Below are 20,669 nucleotides of genomic sequence, written 5' to 3' on the forward strand. Positions count from 1 at the left end.
TTCCACAGCTGTGTCCCACCCTGAAATGAAATCAGCCTCCAGAGGAGAGGGGCTGGCTGAAATACTTGGTTGTGGAGCTGTTCATTCATCTGGAGAGATGGATTCAACAGGAGGAAAATCCAAACCCAGTGTGAAGGACAGGTGGTGGTGTGGGAGTCTGCAAGGAGGAGAAATGCATCAGCAAGGTGAAACCTCCATGGAAGGAAGGAGAATTTGCCTTCATTTGTGTCCAGAACCACAGAGCTGAGCTTGTGATTCTCTTTGAGGACCACAGTGAGCTGGAGGAAGGTGAGTGACTGCTGGATTTGAGGGTGGCAAGTGTAGACAGAGGGAAATTCAGGCTATCCTGGCTGTGGTGAGAGGACTTGGGTTTGGTTTAGGGTTTGGTTTTATTTTCCTCTTCACAAAGTCATTTTAATTCATTGGTGTTGCGATGGAGTGTTGCCTGAATTGACTGCTCTGTTTCTGTGGGAGGTTTTGTGTCTTGCAAAGTGCCTTGGTGAGGGTGATGTCACTTGGGTCCCTTCCTGGGCTGGGTACACCTTGTCCTGTCCTTCAAAACACAAAGTTCCAGGTTTCTCAGTGCAGTTTGTGCTTGGCATTAAACATTCTCAGTTCTGGATGTCATGACACACTCCAGAGCAGGAGGTGGCTCTGGATTAAGTTTTCATGGCAGTAACTGTCTTAATTCAGATTAGCACTTGAGTTGAGCCACTCATAGTTCGAGGCTGTGATTTTTTTCCTGTACAAAAGAAGCAGATCTCTAAACAATTGTTTGTCTAACTTTAAATGCAGGTAGCAGCCCTTACCCTTTGCCCTTCTTGTCCCAGGAGCAGCATGGAGGACAAGCCAGCCACCAGCTCTCTTCTAGAGGACAACAGAAAGGTAGGAGCACCTTTCTTGTCCTCATGTTCTGCTGGATTTTGGTTTCTGGGCATTATTTCCTCCCCTACCACTTCATCTGTGGTAGTTGTAAATGCAGACAGATTTCTGTTTTGCTTCTGCATCAAGGCTGGCATGTTGTAGGCTTTTGTTTTTGTTTTCTCTCCTGGTGTTTCTACACCTGTTTTAAGGAGGGGAGGGAGGCAGATCTCCTCCCCAGTTACATTCAGTGCTTTGCTTGTCTTTTTTTCTCTTCCATTCTAATTTCTTTTGGTGGTAGGAAATTTCTCTACCACATCTTCTGCTTATCTTGCAGTGGGGAAGCAGCTGTGTTTGCCTGTCGTCTTTTCTCTTGTGTGGGGCACAGCCCTGTGTCAATACAGCCCTCAGTGTGTGTGGAAACCTTGGTTTCTACTTTTATTCTCTTAGCTTTATGTCCCTGTGCCCTGTTTTCCTTTCAGATCTCAGGACTGCACTATCCCTTCCCTTGCCAGAGAGGGAAAAATCTTTAACTTTGCAGTGTGGCTTCTTGGAGCCCTTCACATATTATCTGATGCTTCTTCATCCGCATGGAGCCTGGTGGGAGAAGTGCAGCTCCTTTCCCCTTCATCCCTCTACCTTCCCCAAATTCTCTCATCTCTGCAGGTCTCTGTTTCCATCTCTTTCCCCCTGACCTGTACATTATATAGAAACTTCATATAAGGGGCCAGCCATGAGGAGAAAACTCAGTTATCTCTGCTTTAATCTTTAGTTAATGTGCCAGGAAGGTAACATGAAATGCAAAGTTGAGCCATTTCTGAAGAGTATCATCTTAAATCAAAATGACTTGTTTTCATGCTTGATTGAAGTTTTCTTAGTAGTTTATTTATTTGTAACTTCAGTTCATCCTGATATGGGATGAAATTAAATCTGAGGCTTGCTTGTAGCAGTCCCAAATCCTGCTCATCTGCACTGCTGATTTTCCTCTGTGGAGTGAGGAGACCTTGGAGCTGAGGCTGGAACATGGCTGAGCCACAGGCTGTAGCAATTCCCACATTTACCATGCCTTACCTGTCCACATCCCTGCAGTGAGGAGCCAGCCCCCATATTCTCTACCTGCCCTGACCAGCCATCCCTTCAGTGAAAAACCTTTTCCTAATATCCAGTCTCCCTGTGGGGTCAGAATTGTCCCACCCCACAAACGTAATTTTACATCATGTGTGACCATCCCAAGAGCCACAGCTGTCAGTGCTGCCTTGTTCTGCTGATCTCCCAATGTGCAGCATTCTTTGAAAGCTGAAATTTTAAAATTTTTCTTCTTGAAGTGTTAAACCTCCTCTGTCTCATTGAACCCCAAAATCATCCGCAAGGCTGCTGGGTCCAGAGTGTCAAGGAAGAAGTGCTGGTTCAGGATCCCAGCACTGCAGCAGTGGTGCTGCTGAAAGCCCCTCAGGCTGTGTTTTGTTGTTCTCAGACCTGGATTTAGCAAGGACAGAGGAGAGAGCAGACTGAGAGGTGTTGGCCCTTTCCATTTGTCCCCTTTGTGTGCACAGTGGGGCTCTGTAATTTTGGGGCTGTTTCTCCTCTCCAAAGGAGGCTGTTTGCACCACACACTTCCCTTGAAATGATACACCTGAACTCAGCTGATCTGTCCTCAGGGCTGCCCTGGCCCCTCCCAGCCCCATCCCCAGGGTTTATCCAGGCACAAAGGAGCCCTGGCATTTCTTGGATGTGCAGCTGCTTTTCCATGGTGGCATCACATTGTATTTGTGGCAGATGAATCTGACTCCATGTTCTCAGAAGGCTCATTTATTATTTTATTATACTATATTATATTAAAGAATACTAAACTAAACTATATTAAAGACTACAGAAAGGATGCTGACAGAAGGCTAGAAAGATAATAATGAAAACTTGTGACTCTCTCCAGAGTCCCAACACAGCTTGGCCCTGATTGGCCATTGTGTCAAAACAACTCACAGCAGAACCCAATGAAACAATCACCTGTGGGTAAACAATCTCCAAACACATTCCACATGAGCACAACACAGGAGAAGCAAATCAGACAATTATTGTTTTCATTTTTCTCTGAGGCTTCTCAGTTTCACAGGAGAAAAATGCTGTGTGAAGGGATTTTTCCAGAAAATGTGAATGCCACAGCATCACTCTGTTGGGGACACGAGCTCTTGTTCTGTCAGGGGTTCAGCCTCATCAAGGGCCCTTCTTTGCTTCTAAAGAAAGAGATTTTGGAGAGAAGATGTGTCCAGAACCAATTCCAAGCTGCAGGTGTTAGGATAAACAGTTCAGGTTCGCCTGGGTTGCAGATGGTCATTGTGAGCCCTCCGCTGATATTTAACTGATGTTTGAGCATTGTGGAGAAGCCAGTGAACACGAGCTTGCATTTGAAACATTTTTATAACATCCATTTTACTGTAAACAATTCATTAAAATGACTTGCTAAGTCTTAGGCAAGTGGATTTTTGAAGGTTGCTCATTTTACTTATCCACCCAAAGTCAATTTGAGTATGAATATATAACATTTTACTCATAATAGCAAACAACTTCAGAGAAGAGACATTTATTCTGGAGGCAGAGATTCAAACTAGACAGCAATGATGCATTACAAATATATAATTATTTGCACTAATATTTGAGCAGGTGGAATGGATTAGTACATGGTCAACATTGCACTGCTGATAACATGTATTTTTCTATATTAATATGTACTGTGCAACATGTATTAAAATTGTCAATAATTCATTTTAACAGAGATAGCAATATTTATATTGCTGTGTTCTACAGACAGCAGAGTGAATTGTTAAAATTTTTAAAGCTGGGCTAGATTTAACTTTGTTTCCCAGCATGTGTGGTTTTAATTTCTCATGAAGAAAAAAAACCCAAAAAACAAAACACCTTTCAATCTAGAAAGATTCTTGCTTTTCCATTGAAAATTCTTTTTCAAATCCTTTCCTTCTCCCTCCAGCCTGTCAGGGAAAAGCTTGAAATAAGATCTCCAAGACCCAGCCCAGCCCCTTGTAATAGGATTCCTTCATTGGATTTTTCTGAATTATATGAAGCTCAGGTGTTTTGGTTTTTTTTCTATTTTTAAGACCTATTTTGTCTTCTGCTCTGTTGCTTGTTGTTTTCCCTTTTTAATGCATTTTTGGGAGCCTCTGTGGGTAAAGTCAGTGTGTTTAACCAGTGAATGCATCTCCTTTTATAGAGAAGGATCAAGAGGAGACGTTCTGAGATAAGCTGGAAATGCTGCACGGTGATGACCCACTAAGTTTTAGAGGAATATCTTAAACTGTAAAGAGGGCAGGGTTAGGTTCAATATTAGGAAGAAATTCACCCCTGTGAGGGTGGGCAGGCCCTGGCACAGGTTGCCCAGAGGAGCTGTGGCTGCCCCTGGATCCCTGGAAGTGTTCCAGGCCAAGCTGGATGGGACTTGGAACAACCTGAGATAGTGGAAGGTGTCCCTGCCATGGCAGGGGGTGAAATGAGATGATATTTAAAGCCCCTTCCAACTAAAACAATTCTGTAATCTTGGATCATGTTGTCTGCCAGTGTTTCTTGACAATTGTTTTGTTCTGACATGCAGATCTGGGGTTGTATTTGGGGGGAAAAAAAAGGATCTTTGCTGCTTTTTTTCCTCTTGGGGAAATCTGTCTGCAGGGAGGCAACTAAATTGCAAGCAGCAGCAGTTCAAAGCAGCCAGAATCTCTGCATCCATCTGAAGACTTTAAAAGAATGTTCCTGACCAGCCAGACACAAGTTCAACTGGGCTAGTGAATCTCTCCATTTGTGTACCCTTTGTTTTGTATGTGTGGGGATGGTTTTTGTATATATGCTGATAAATATCAATCTCAGAAGTGGCTGTGGGGATGGATTGCTCCTTCCTCTTGTCTAGGCAACTCCTTTATTCTGAAATAGCATCTTACATTTGAAAAGCTCCTTCAAATGTGGAAAGACATCTTTCTTCAGTGTCAGAGCATCTGCCATAAATGTCTGTGTGAACTGAGCCCCCAGTCGAGACTAAAGAGAACAAAAGTCTTGTTTAGCTGCTGAGAGTCAACTTGCTGCTTTTTTATTTACTTTCTTCTTCCTGCAACATTGAAAGCCTTAAATAGTAATTTTGAGGCAGAGCTTGAAGTCCAGGTCTTCTGAAGGAGACCAGAAATAGCTGGCTTGTGTTTGCTCAACATATGGGGCACAGTGCCAAATTCACTGCTGGTGTGAGCAGCTGTAATTTTGCCAGCTTCAATGGAAATATGAATTTTTAAAAGTCCATAAGCACGTTAGACACATACCTTTGTCTTCCCACAATTAGTTTTGTTGCCTGCATAGCATGAGGCTTTCTGTAGTACATAATCCAATGCCTAAATATAGTAATTCCAATGCACTTGAGATCAATTAGATTTGTACTTTTAAACTCAGTTTTGTCTATAAAGATAATGTTATGTTGCTGAAGGGATTTGGTATTTAAAGAGTCTGAACAAGTCTAAGTGGCTCTTGGGCATTATAATTTTTATTTAGCTGCTTTTAGCCCAATCACTAATCAAATTAAAACCTACCATGACTGGTGTATAACTCAGAGCAGACAGTAGAGTGTCTTTAGCTAATAGCACTTAATTTTTTGATGAGAGGGGTGCTAAGGTGGTGCTTTTGTTAGCAAGAAGAAACTCCTCTTTTCTGAAAACTGAAAAACAGATTAAAGTGACTTTGGGGAAACAAAACCACAGAGGTTCAGGGTTGTAGCAGTCCCTGCAATGATGGGCAAAGATGTCTTTGAAGCCTTTACGCTGTAAAGGCACTTTGCTTTAAAGGAAATGGCTTTATTTGGTCTTCACAAACAACAATGCTGTAAAAATAATGCTGCTGGTTGTGTGAAGGGAGGAGGGGGAGGACAAGAAGGAGCTGTCAGCTTCCCTCTAGGACATTATTCCAGAAGGGCCCCTCAGATCGGGCCACTGGAGGGACAATTCCTTGTGCAGCAGTGGTGTGATCCAAAGCTGGGTTTGTTTCCGTCGTGAAAGCCGGAGCCGTTCTTTGTACAACGTGTAATTCTCTCCATGTTGGTGTTTTCCATTCAGACCCACCATGTGAGGTGACAAACAGGAAGGTGGGCAGTTTTCTGCTTTGTTTCATGGAAAAAAATGGCACATTTAGCAATGTGAGGCGCCAAGCTGAAAAAGAGAAGGCAGGAAATAATTATTCAATGGTAGCACCGAGTGTTCAGTCATGTGGTGAGGGCAGAAATCAACAGGAATGTCAGCTAAAGAAGAGAGCTCATCCTGGGGTTTTATTTCCAGGACTCACTAAGGTCCTAATCAGGCTCAGGAAATGTCTGCTCTTAGAAATTCCTAAGGGTCTGTCAACTTGATTTAAAAAAAATGGCATGAGTGTCAATTGTGCTGTCACACACACTCTTAAATTTGTCTCCAGCTTTGAATTGGAATGTACTTGCTTTTAATTGTCAGTGCCAGAAAATTGTTTCATGCCAAAAAAGACACGGAATAGTTCTCCTTCTTGAGCATTCCCTGTACAAAATAGACCCAGAAAGAACAAGATGTACTGAGGAAGCTATGGGAGAGTGACAACTTTCAAAGTTTTTGTTTTAATTCAGTGGGTAGTTATTTTTTGGATGTTGAACTATGTGGATTCCAAGGGGAAATGGAACAGAGCCAGTTCTGTGATGGAACAAGATTGCAGAAGACAACACAGCTCCTCTGCAGTGCCACACAAGACAGAAGTGGAGCCAAAAGAAGCAAAAGTGGAGCAGTTCCCCAGGCATGGAAACATCCTGGGGGACTTGATCCCCAAATTCCCATTCTGTGAGTTGAAATGGGCACTGTGCTCATTGTGCAGGCTCTCTGTATTGTGGACTGAGAGAGAAGGGATCTGTTTCAAAGTCTGATTCATCCTGGCATGGAACTAAAGTAGGACAGATGATTTGCTTCCTAGAAGAGTCTCAGTTGCTTCATCACTTCTGAAGGGATGCAAGCCACTCGTTCAAACCAGCTAAAATGAGATGCCTAATGAATAAAATGAGTGCCTAAGATAATCTCACCTACTTGCAGAGGCCAAGAAAGCCATGGCTGCTTGTTAATTTGACTCCTGAAAACCATCTGTAATGAATTCAGTTTGTGTGACTCATTGGATTTCCTCTTCTCTGTTAACATGAAGAACCTCGAGAGGACTTTGCTTCCCTAAGACTGAAGAGCAGAGAATTTGATGGCAGGCAAATGCCTCCTTTCTGTGGGCAGGAATTGTCTTTAAGAGAATTGCACAGCCCCTCTGGCTGCTGTGGCACAGCTCAGGGGTTTATCTCCCATGGCAGAGCTGTGGGAAGGAGCACGTTAGGAGGGTGCAGGCATGAAAACTCCTCCCTGAATTGCTTTGATCTGGGTCTCTTTGGTGATCACAAAGCCAAGGGATGAGCCTGTTCTGGAGGAGCCATTCTGTTGTGACTGATGAAGAAAACAAGCAAATGGAGGAGTAAGAGGAAAGAGGTTAAACTGGACAAAAGGCTTGGACTGAAATCTGAAAAACACTTCCGTTATTTCTCCTTGCTTTGCTCCAAACAAGTCTTTGATTCCTTTAATCTGACACTGGCTAACTTCAAACAAAACGAGTTTTCTTCTAGCTTGGTTCCCTTCTGCTTGGCATCTCTGTCCTCGCACACCTGCTGGTCCCTGGCAGCGCAGAGCAGGCCCTGTCCCTGTGCTCCCCCAGCCCAGCCCTGCCTGCCTGAGTGGCAGCTGCTCTCTGGCCGTTTGCTTCCTCAGCTGTGCTGCAGCTCAGACCATCTCCAGATGCCATCCATCTGTTCCATCCCTGGCTTCTGGGAGCAATGGCCTGTCTCCTGCTCTCCTTGCAAGTCTCTACCCTGATTCTTTTTCCACGGTGAGCTTCCCTTCGTAGGTGGAGCTTTGCAATGCTGGCTCTGAGTGGTTTCTCAGGATTTTTGGTATTTCAGAGCTGCTCAGGCAGAGTGTTGTGGCTCTTCTTTCCTGCAGGGCTCTGCTGATGACCTGCCCTCATATGTCCTCTCTGCTTTCACCCTTTTGTTTTCCAGGATCCATTTCTAGCTAAGGCTTATCAGGCCATAACAGAAATAATGTCTGTTGCCCTTCCCAGTGCAGCTGAAGAATTAAGAGATTTTTTTTCCCCCTGTGCAGCATGGAAGGTAATTTCCAGCCATCCTATTTGTGTTGTGAGCTGTGAACCACAAAACATCTTTTTGCCCCATCAAAGGATCACTTGGGCTTCCTGATCTGTGTTTTTTTTTTTTTAAACAGTTCCTGAGTTGGAGAGTCTCTAGAGCTGAAGGCCAGCACCAACATCAAGGAGAAATTATTTATCTCCTTCTGAAGAAAATCCTGGGTTTGGCTGGACATCCTCCATCTCTTCCAGGGTGCTTCCATCTGACCTGCCATTCTCTTTCAACTCTGCCTTGGGTCTACCTTACCTGGAGGCAGTTCTGATCCTCAGCACTCCCTCCCCTCTCCTCATCCCCCCTCCCAAGCCACCACACGCTCCTCAGCCAAGGCATTTTTGGCAGGATAGGCAGGAACTATTCCAAGAATAGGATCTTCACCAGTCAAACAGTTGCTTGTCATCTTGTCCCCTCCTGATTTGCAGGTGGCTTTGAATTTCCCCATCTGGCAACACAGGAGACAGCAGCTAGCAGAGCCTGGATGATTGAACTCAATGCAACAGCAGAATTTGGAATGACAGCATGAGACATCACCTTTTTGCACTGTGGTACCCTGAAAGCAGGCTTCTTATCCTGCAGAATCCTGGAAATTCTGGTTGACATCAGCCTTGATGGAATGAAATAGGTGTCATGACCAACCCAAGGTTGCCTTGTTGTGTTCAGTGTTCGATTAGCTGGCTTTTGGCATCACTGTGTGCTCCTGTACCTGTTGAGGGTGTGACATAGACTCACTGTGTCAGTTTAGAATCTGGGATTTAATCTTGCTCATGTGGATTTTTCTTTAGTGTAGCCTTTGCAGGTGGAAAATTCACCTATGGCTGTACTGAGCTGCTTGTGTTCCCAGATGCAGGATGGACATGGGATAAATCAGATTGAAAGGCACCTCAGGAAGTCACTTGGTCCTCCCACCCCTACTTTTAAAGCAGGATCAGCAGTGAATTCAGGTCATGAAGAACACTACATTCAACAGCCCCAAAAGAGGTGCAGAACCTGATTTACTGGGTGTGTGCATCTAAACCTTGTTTTGTCAGGGAAGGTGTTAGTTAATTTTATTGTATTGAACACTGGACTAAACCAAGCCTGGTTTCCTGGGGAATGATTCCTCCCTCTGCTCAGTGATCTGAGAGGTCTTTGTCACCCTAAATTACTGTGGTGCTGAACTCAGAGAATCACAGAATCACTGGGTTGGAAGAGACCTTCAAGATCATCCAGTCCAACCCAGCCCCAACCCCTCAACTCACCCCTGGCACCCAGTGCCACATCCAGGCTTTGTTAAACACACCCAGGGATGGGGACTCCACCACCTCCCTGGGCAGCCATTCCAGAACTTTATCATTCTTTCTGTAAAAAAACCTTTTCCTAATATCCAACCTGTATTTCCCTTGGCACAGCTTGAGGCTGTGTGCTCTGGCTGTGTCAGTGCTGCTGGAGAAAGAGCCCAGCCCCAGCTGAGCACAGGCACCATTCAGGAGCTGTGCAGAGTGATGGGGGAAAGCCCTGAGTCTCCTTTTCTCCAGGCTGAGCACCCCCAGCTCCCTCAGTGGCTCCTCACAGGGTTTGTGTTCCCAGCCCCTCACCAGCCTTGCTGCCTCCTCTGGACATGCTCCTTTAAAATCCCTTTCCTTTAAATCCCTCTGGGCACCCTCTGTGCTGTTCCACAGGCGGCTGGGTGTGCTGTGGATCCCTGTGAGACACACAGCATCTGGCACATCTCCTGTATATTAACATATGTTCTAACTGGACACCAGCTCACACATTTCAGCTGGTCAACAGATGGGATAAACAGCAAACTGCTGCTGAGCTCACTCTGAAACCTGCAGTGATGCACTGATTTGTATTTCTAATATTTGCATTGAACTTTTTGCATAAAATTTATTGGAGAACTTTATCTTTTATCAACCTATGCCTTGGCTACTTTTGGTTAAAATGGAACTAATGTGCCAAACCTGAGAAATTAATAGAAACCTAGAATGGTTTGGGTTGGAAGGGACCTTGAAGGTCATCTCATTCCAACCCCATACCATGGGCAGGGACATCTTCCACTATCCCATGCTGCCCCAAACCCCATCCAACCTGCCCTGGAACACTTCCAGTGATCCAGGGGCAGCCACAGCCTCCCTGAGCAACCTGTGCCAGTGTCTCCCCATCCTCCCAGTAAATCAGAGAGGAGAATCCATTTGGATATATCCATGGCAAGATCCTGAGCTCACCTACTGGTGTCAGTTTAGGAATAAGCTTTAGGTTCAGTCCCTAATTTAGGGAATTGTGAGGTCACTTTCTACGTGCCATCACTAGCATCTCATCTGGTTTAAATCTCAACTGTGCTTCTAAGAGAGGTTCAGTCAGACACTGTCTGAGATACTTGGGGTTTGCTTGGCCAGATGAAACAGAGACACTGAGCTGCCCAGGGAAAGTAATCCAGGGTTATTCCTGTGCAGAAGTCCAAAGGTATAAATCTGAAGTCACTGGTCCCAAAGCTTGAGGGATTAATCTTTATTACAGTGTCCTCCAGCATCACAGAACTCAGGGTGGGTTTGCTGTGCAGATTTTTTGGCTGAAATTCTTCATGGGAGGCCTCTGCTCTCTGGGTACCCTCCCAAATGATATTTATGTTCTTCTTGTACCAACACAAAACACAAAGAACACTCCCTAAAAGTCAAAGGATACCATGAACGAGGGGTTCCTTTGGTGGACAGTGGAAGATGGTTTTGGGCACCACACCATGGAGAAAGGGAGGTGTTGTGGAGCTGCAGAGGGGCTTTGCCCTCTGGAAAGATCCCTGTGGAAACGGGGCACTGCTGGGAATGCCCCTTTCCTCCTTTTCCATGCCCAGGTGGGATTCAGTGCTGTGCTTCTCTCCTGCTTTCTGCCCACGTGGTGAGTGAGGTTTTCTTGGTCTGTGTTTCTGACATTCAGCTTGTATAGGAATTGAAAAATAGCTTTAAATCACATTTAGAGTAATAAATTCTCATTCCATGATGGAAACAAGTAATTTTTTAAGTTCCTAAGCAAGGATGGAAAATGTTAAATACTTCCCCAAGCATTTTAGCACTTACATTCTTGATTTTCCAAGGAAAGCTTTCCCCTCACTATACCTCTGTGAAATTTGGGGATTCTTTTTCAATGTGGCTGTCATTTGAGGTCAATGCTCCAAGGAAGGAAGGTGCTTCCAAGCAGAGAAACAGTTAAGCATGTTAAGCTGTGTAAGCAAAAAAAGAGGGGGAAAAAGTTGCCAACGTATTTTTGACAAAAGACAGGAAAATGACAGGCTGTTTGGGGTATGCAAAAAATTTTTCCTTTCATACATATTGACAGCCAGAGGGGGGTTATTATTGAGAATATGGGTAAAGTTACTGCCAGTTTCTGCTGGTACTCATGTTTAAAAAGAAACTATGGAAACCAGGAGTAGGAATATTAATTAAGTTCAAATTTGGAATGCCTTTGCCAGGAGTGGCTGCATGAATTCAATGAAGCAGCCTGTTGGGTTGCAATTCACTAGGTTGTTTGCAATTTAATAGAATGCTGAACTTTTCATAAATTAACATGTTGTTTCAATAATCTGATTAAAAGGTTATATGTTGATAAGATTAGCCTTAGCTGAGTTTTTTCCCCTTCTTGCTTAAAGAACCAGTGTATATTTTCTTTAATCAGTTTGCAGTCATAAACTGCACCTTAGGGGCAAGAGCTTTGACTCCTTCAGATTTTGGAAGTGAAGGTGGAGTCAGTGCAGCTGTGAATTCACATCAGTGAGGGTGTCACCCTTGTCCCCAGGTCCTGGTGACCATCTCAGTAATAAAGGTGTTCCAAAAATACTGATTTTGGAAAAAGCTTCATTAGCTGTGCAAGATGATTTAATCCTGTTTTTACGGAACAGGATGGGATGTGTGTTGTCTGTGGTAGCAGCCAAAGGAATGGAAACACAGAAGGCTGGCTGGGAATGCCTTCACACAGAGCAAACAGGTCCTTGTTTGTGCAGGTTCCCTCTCTGCCCCATTCCTTGTGTGCTGTCTCTTCTTCATCCATGTCCAGCTCTCCAACAGAGCCTGCATGTCCAGGTACATCATTTGGCAGCACACTCGTTGGGCAGAAACACCAAAAGCCCAAAAAATTACCTGAATTTACATCAGATAAGGAAAACCACAAACCTGGAAAATCAAGTAATCAATTATGAGTCAAGGCCCAAACAGCAGCCACTTCTCTTAACTACTCCCACAAATTATTCCTGGTTTCTGTCCCAATCCTGAGCTCAGCTCACTGACCTCACATGCACACTCAATGTAAATGTTTATTGACCAAATCTCCCTATCCCATGGTCTTTTCTGAAAGCCAAGGAGAGACTTTCCAAGTGGCAACTCTCACTCTGCACAACTTGTAGCTCAACCAGGGGAAAGTGATGGAGGGAGAGGTGGGGGACAGAGCTGGAAGGCTGAGTGTGACAGCTCAGGACAGGTGAGTTATCCAAGGGATGCTGCTCTGCTCTCAGGAGCACAACGAAATGCATTCCAGGTAATTCCCTCAAAACCCTTCACCAGCAAGTCGGTGGTTCAGGGAGGCTGCCAGCTCCGTGGAAGAACAGAGCAGCTGCTCTGGTTTTTAACTGCCTTACATCTTTGTGGTAAGAATGGGGACTGTGTTCAGAAAGCACTTATTAAGCCAAAAATAACCCCCCATTCTTCTGTGAAAAGCGAGTTATAAATATAATCACAGCCAGCAGTAGATCTCAAATCTAAATTGCATGCTTTGCCGGGAGGGTTTTTTTGCTCAGCAGAGGTGAGGAGGTGGCGGAGTTGCACTTGCCGGAGGTGGCAGAAGGGAGGCAGCCTTGTTTCAAGTAATGCGGCTTCTGGGCGATAATCCAAAATGCACAGTAGGCAGAAGTTAAAAGGAAGTGCTTGCTTTTAGGTTTTTAAACTATATCCCTTAATCCTGGGTGATGATTGACAATCATGATTTAGAGTATGAGGTGCCCCTTTCTAATCCGGCAAGTTTGATGTTATTTGCGTATCTAGTGTGGCTTTATTCAACTAAAACTAAATGGGAGCCTGTGCAATTGATGCCACATTTCAGAGATGAGTCCTGGACTGGGAGTCTATTTACAGATTAGTGGATACACAGCTTCCATAGTCGTGGCCTTTTTTAATGCGTGTGTGTGTGTCATTTAAAGACTCCAAAAGGCAAATTTACAATTAAAATGTTTCTTGCTGGGTAAGAATACTGGTGGGAGACTTTTTACATAATTTAATTCACCGTGAAGGGAAGCAATATACAAGATTATATTAATCCTAGTTTGATAATTATAGTAAAATAAGAATACATGTTTGTATTTAATAGTGTTTAAAAAAGCTATCGTTTATTGGCTTTGTGTTTTTATTATAACATATGTGCCTGATCTCAGCTCCAGCAGAAATGCTTCTCCTCTTGCTGAAGTTTGCAGAAAGTGAATGTAAAATGAAGAGGACAAAACAGTTAATGAGTATTTGCCCAGGGTTTTTTTTTTGTGAAGGTGAGCTGACACTTCTTATCTCCTGTGATCAGCAGCTTTTAAATCAATCTTGCTTAAAGAAAAGTAGTAATAAATCATGATACATTAGAAATGGCAAAGAGAGGAAACATCTGGGGGAGAAAAAAGCTGGATATAACTTAAGCATGTAAAGCTTTGCAGCATCTTCTGCATTTTCTGGGGTTTACTGTTGATTTACAAAATGCAGAGCAGCTAAGATGCACACTCTTGCTGATTGAAGCTTTGCATGTATGTTTAGCATTAATCAAAAGCAGCTGTGGTGGAGGGAAACCTTCTTTCTAGCCAGCCAGATTATATTAGATTAAAATGATCCATATGTAAGGTGTTGCAATACCTACTACTGGGGCAGGAGGGAAATCACATTATACTTGCAACTAGATTAACACAGGGATTGAGCTGACGAATAATTCTCTCCTGCTTTTTATTTTGTCATGTGGGAGAAAAGGAGATGTTGCTGGACCAGTGAATTGCCTCGGCAGGCACAGCTCTGAGATGGCTCTGGCCACACTTGCCAGCTCCTGGAGTTGACAGAGGACCCCAGAAGAGTCTGATGCCATGGGAATGATTTATTCATTTAGGAAAAGGCCTTTGAGGTCATTGAATCCAATGTTAACCCAGCACTGCCAAGCCACCACTGACCCATGTCCCCAAGTGCCACATCTACAAAGCTTTTAAGTCCCTCCAGGGATGGGGACCCCATCACTGCCCTGGGCAGCCTGTCCAGGGCTGGACAGCTCTTTGGTGAAGAAATTTTTCTCACCATCGAATTTGAACCTCTTCTGGCTGTCCTGTCCCTGTTCCCTGGCAGCAGAGCCCACCCCTGGCTGTCCCCTCTAGTCAGGAACTGTGCAGAGCCACAAGGTCCCCCCTGAGCCTCCTTTGCTCCAGGCTGAGCCCCCACAGCTCCATTCCTTCCCCAGCTCCATTCCCTTCTCTGGACACACTTCATCCCCTCAGCACCTTTCTTCTCGTCAGAAGCAAAAAATTGACCCCAGTTTTGGAGGTGTGGCCTCAGCAGTGTCCAGCACAGGGAATGGTCACTGCCCTGCTCCTGTTGGACACTGTTCCTGCTCCAGGCCAGGTGCCATTGGCTTGTTGAACCTCACACCACTGGGCTCATGGATGCAGCCTGTGCAGATCCCTCTGCGGAGCCTTCCTATGTGAAATTTCTGAACCCCAGGGACAGAGCCCAAGGTCTGCAGGGAGCACAGCTGCCTGGAAACCATGACAGGGCCATGGCTGGATGGGGTTGGGTGCAAAGTTTTGTCCTTTTGGTGCTGGGGAAGCTGACAGCCAGCTGGGAAGGGGATCCCCCTGTTGGGACAATGCCTGGGGTAGCACCAGCTGGGCAAACAGGCTGCCCTGGATGGTGGCTGGTGTGCCAGACCTCATGTGGCACCAGGAATGGGGCCTAAGAATTCACAGAATTCACAGAATCACTGGGTTGGAAGAGAACTCCAAGATCATCCAGTCTAACCCATAACACTTCAAGCAAACCCTGGCCCCAGTGCCACATCCAGGCTTTGTTAAACACACCCAGGGGTGGGGACTCCACCACCTCCATGGGCAGCCATTCCTGAACTTTCTCACTCTTTCTGTAAAAAAACTTTTTCCTGATATCCAACCTGTATTTCCCTTGGTGCAGCTTGAGCTGCGCGTGCTGTGTGCTTGCAGACCTCCTCTGTGTGGGCAGGGATATTTTCCTTTGTGGTCTGAGACTGTCAGCAGAGAAAAATACGTGATGTTTTCTGTAGTGTCCTAGAGAAACAATAGCTCAATAAAATATTGCCCAGGGCTCAGGAGTGGGGAGCAGGGGGGGCTGGGCTGGATTTGCATAAGGCCAGTGTAGGAATTTGGCTGCCAGAGGGGCAGGGGGAAGCAGGGGGCTATAGAATTCACTCTCTTGATGGTGAATAGCACCGGGGGCTCCACGCTGAACTACTGGGATGGAGCCGTGGTGGGGCTGGGCACGCTTCCAGCACGCTCTGTCACGGAGCAAATTCCTCCCTTCAGTAGCTTTGTCTGAGCAGAGAGAACAGGGCTGGGATCCTGATTGTCTGGGACCCTTGAGGAACCCATCTGTATTGCCATCTATTTTATTGGTTTTGCTGATTTTTAACAATTCTTTATTTTATTTTCACAGAGCCTCTAATGGAGTCAGATTTGGGCCAACACAGGGCACTCTGTGATGAAACAGGTTATTTTCTGGCATCCAATCATTCTGATGCTTCGATCACCGCCCTGATACTTTTCTGCATTGAGTGGGAAGCTCAGAGCAGGCTCCTGCACCCTGAAATGATAATCTGGTGTCTGATATGCTATCAGTGCTGTGCTGCTGCCCCGTGCTGCTCTCCTATTCCATGAGCCAGCTGTTGACCCCTTCACCCAACAGCCACATTCTTCCCTTTTTCTCCTTTTTGTTTGCTTTGCACCCCTCTCTCATGGTCAATCCACTTCTTTCGCCCATCTGCTGCTCAGATTTTCTTTTTCCACCTGGCTTGTTTCACCTGGTGCCACAAGGAGTTCGAGTCCTGCCACACTCAGAGAGCTCTGTCACAAGAGGTGTCACTGTACCTTTCTAACATAATTTGTCACATATTTCAGAACCATGGTAGGGCCTGAAGGTTGTTTTTAGGCCTGCTGAGCTGGTGTGGTCTCCAAACAAATCCTGTGGGTGATAAAGCTCAAAGAGGCATTTGTTTTACCTTCAGTTTTCTATACACAAATGGACTTACTGGATGTGCCCAAAATGTCTGGGTAGGAGTTTTGATGTTTCAGTTCACTTACATGTGAAAAATGCAGGGAATACTTTGGTTTATACCGGGACTTAGGTGCCTGCAATTTTTTTTCTAGGCAGGGACTCCATTTTTTATGAGATCTTGGGCTGCATCTGCAGCTGAATGCTGCAGCATCATTGCTCTGTATCAGTGCTGCAGCTGGAGGCAAAGCAGGGCAGGGACTGCAAATCACTCTCAGTAAGTCAGGAGCGGAGAGATCTGAAAGGCATTGAGGTTTTTGGACTCCTGAATCCACTCAGGAATCCTTGACAATTAAACCTGCTGAGCTCAATCAAACCCTTTCCTGTTTAGTGCTCTGGGTACCTGGAACACATGCCAGTGAACCTCAAGAACATATTCCACAGTTTATAGCTTTTTATTATCTCTCCTTGTGTGCAAGAGAATGCCAGCAAGGATCAGATGGACAATGTTGGGGTAGCAGCACTGATTAGGTGTGAAATCAGGAAAGCTGTGAAACCTCTGTCCCTGCAGCCACTGCCTATGTTTATTTCTCAAGCTGAATTGAGAAATAAATTGGGTGGGGGTGGAAAAAATCCCCAAACTTTGCTATTTGAATTTGGACTGGTTTTAGAGATTTGTCTGCCTGTGAAGCCACTTCTCCTCATGCCATAGGTGCAGTGCCAGGGCATCTTCCACGGGATGGAAGTGATAACTATGAGTGCCCAGAGCAGCTTTGACAGGTTATGATCTTCCATGTTCAGGAATCTGATCTCTGAGTGTTGGGAAAGGCAAACTCTGTGATGGTGAGCTGCTGCTTTCTCCAAATGTAGGTCACAACTTGAGCAGGACTTGTCATCACTCTCAGATTAAAGGCTGCTACCATTCTTCTAGGATAACTCTGTTTTCCACCCATGTGCAAACCATCTGTTTCTTGTAAATTTGTAGATATAAACCGTGGCTGTTTGGACAATTGATGTCTTTAAAAGATGTCTTGTTCTGTACGTCTCAATGAGATTTAAAAAATCAATCAAAGCCTGAGAACTATATACTTTCCCCAACCCTAATGAATGCGTGTCTCTAAGCAAAATTGCAGCTTGTATTATATTTTGAATTAATTGGCAAACAGTTACATAAAGAGATCATATTAAGGTCTCTGAAGAAGGAAGCTGGGTTAAGAATGAGCTTTCATCTCTAAATCTGCTTTTTCTGACTTTTTAAAAGCTTGATTTGTCAAGATGTAGTTGACTTCTGTTTTGTGTATAGATTTTCTGTCTTTGTTTTTCTTTTAAACAAAACATGTCAAGGGGAAGCCAATATAACATCAAAGCACTAAAATAAAGAGCTTTAAGGGAAGGAAAAGAGAGATGTTAAGATTAGGTGAAGGAGGGAAGGCAAAGGTGTGGAGGAGATATAAATCAAGTACATAAAGACGTGGCAGTGAACTGCTCTAATGAGACACAAGGCTAATTAAAGAAAAGGAACAGATTTAATTATTCTCAGATATTTTACAAGGCACAAGAATGAGGTTAGCTGTAATCTCAGTCCTCCAAATTATTTTTCTTTTGCTTTTTTTTAATCTTCCCTTATGAAGACGCTGAAAGCCTCCCTGAGTTCTGGCCTCATGAGCCATGTGCTATTTTCCTGCTGTTCCAAGGTGTAGCAATGTTTTCCTGGCCCTGCTTTCCACTTGGTGTTCAGGGAGTCATATTTGAGACCTGGGTCTCACATGTATTCCTGGATGAATTCCTGGTTTAGAACTCAAATTGTGGCCCATACCATGAATTCCCATGAATCCAAACTGACCTGGAAATGAAGTGCAAATAGGACAGTGGTGCTGGGGAAGGGGTTGGAGCACCAGGAACAGCTGAGGGAGCTGGGAAGGGGCTCAGCCTGGAGAAAAGGAGGTTCAGAGGGGACCTTGTGGCTGTGCACAGTTCCCTGACAGGAGGGGACAGCCAGGAGGGCTCAGGCACAAGGGACAGGACAAGAGGAAATGGCCTCAAGCTGTGCCAGAGGAGATTTAGTTTGGATAGTAGGAAAATTCTTCGCAGAAAGGGCTCTCCAGGCCTAGACAGGCTGCCCAGGGCAGTGGTGGATCCCCATCTCTGGATGGACTTAGAAGCTTTGTGGATGTGGCACTTGGGGACATGGGTCGGTGGTGGCCTTGGCAGTGCTGTGGGGCCAGCTGGATTCAATGATCTTGGGGGGTTTTTCCAACCAAAATAATTTTATTCTTCTGTCACCTCCCACTGCTAACAGTGTTACTGTTGTAAGTATGAGCTGCAAAAGACTTCTCACCGCAGTGAGAGGCCTCCAACTCTCCCTGTCCATGACAAAGGCACCAGGGCTCTCACCATGAGCTGGGGGGGTCTTCTGGCACCAAGGGCCTGCAAGCTTGGCTTTGCAAGCCCAGATTCATCAGTGCCTAAATTGGGTCAAACAGGTGTGTTAGAAGGGACCTAAAGGCCATCTTGTTCCACTCTCTGCCCACGACAGGGACACCTTCCACTGTCCCAGGTTGCTCAGAGCCCTGTCCAACACAACCTGGTCTGTCAGAAAATCCCAGAGACCCTGGGTCCTTGAATTCCAGAACCCCAGAATGGTTTGGGTTGGACAGGGACCTTAAAGTCCATCAAGTTCCAGCTCCCTGCCATGGGCAGGGACACCTTCCACTATCCCAAGTTGCTCCAAACCCTGTCCAACCTGGCCTTGGGCACTTCCAGGGATCCAGGGTCAGCCACAGCTTCTCTGGGCACCCTGTGCCAGGGCCTCACCACCCTCACAGGGAAGAATTTCCTCCCAATATCCCACCTAGCCCAGCCCTTTGGCAGTTTGAAGCATTTCCCCTTGTTCTGCTGCTCCAGGCCCTTGTCCAAAGTCCCTCTCCTCCTCTCATGTAGGCCCCTGCAAGAAGGGCAAGGCTGCAGTAAGGTCACCCCTGAGGCTTCTCTTCTCCAGGCAATCAGGAGAGAAGAATCTTGATCTGCCTTACCTGAAAAGGAAGCAATTTTTAATGATTAAATCAGGCCCATTCCCACCCAAAGCTGGGGGGCATGTGGCACAAAAGCACAGGTGCTGCCTCTGCAGAAGTTAATGGCAAACTTTCTGTGGCCTTCCGTGGTCCAGATATTTGCCAACCTGTTTTGTCATCACCAAGAAAGAGAGAACTCTGTGACAGGTTCAGCTTTCAGACACTGATGCCTTGTGAAGGCTGACTTAGAACAGAGACCAGACTGAGCTAAAGTGGGGATTTATTAAGAGGCCTCAATGGATCCACGTTGGGCAGAACAAGAGCCCAGCCAGGACTACACCCAAAATGAACCCAAAATGATCACAAAAATGGACAACAGGTCATGGGGTCTCTCACTTTTCTAAGTTCTGCTCCATTTGCATATTGGAGTTAATTGTCCAATTATAGCTTTAGCCCATGCAGTCCCATCCTTCTTGTTTTCTCTTCAGTCCACATTGTTTGTGCTCTTGGGTCTGAGATTTGGATCATTTGTCCTTGGTGCCCAGCTGGAGCAGGAATTGTTTTGTGTCTCTGCTCTGTGCACAGAGCTCACCATCCCCTGATATGAAGCCCAGACCCACACACTAAAGCATCACAGAACATGAAAAATAAAAAAGCTAAAACCTGAGGCATCACACAATGCCTTTCTCCCCTACCACATTCCTCACCCCCTCCTCCTCCTCCTTGCCAACCCTTCCCCTCATCCTCCAAAGAAAACTTGTGGCGCTCGCCTCTCGCGCCGCCTTGGCACCGCATGAGAATCCTTGCAGCAAAAGGAAAGAAAGGGGAAAATCCTGAAAGCCATGCTTTTCCCAGCAGGTTGGCACCACCACTCCAGCTTTCATCCTTGGGAGCAGCGTGCCAATCTCACGCCAGCACAAACAGACGTGACTCTAGAGCTTTGAGTGCCCAGTGAAAGGGGCATTGCTCACTCTGAAAGCAGCCAAAATGTACCAGCCTTAGGATTCTCCATTGAGACACACGGTTTTCTCAGAGCTCTGCTTCAAGGTGCCTGGATTTGGGGTTGACTTTATTTCTTTCCCCTTTTCCTTTGTGCCCTGACATTATAGTGAGGCTCAGCAGGCGATGCCTGGCTCAGAGGAGTGTTATCAGACCAGGTTAAGTGAGGCTGCTCTATATTGTAAATCAAAGGTGACTCTGACGAAGGGGAGAGAGGATGATGATGAGGACTCCATGGATATCAGAAGGCTAATTAATTACTTTATTATACTATACTAAATACATTTCATCTAAACGGAATCTGCCAAGCACTCACTCTGCACACACCTGTGTGATGGTGTTCACAGGGGTCTGAGGATG

Source organism: Camarhynchus parvulus, chromosome 5 (assembly GCF_901933205.1).
Source record: "Camarhynchus parvulus chromosome 5, STF_HiC, whole genome shotgun sequence".
In the NCBI taxonomy this organism is placed as follows: Eukaryota; Metazoa; Chordata; class Aves; order Passeriformes; family Thraupidae; genus Camarhynchus; species Camarhynchus parvulus.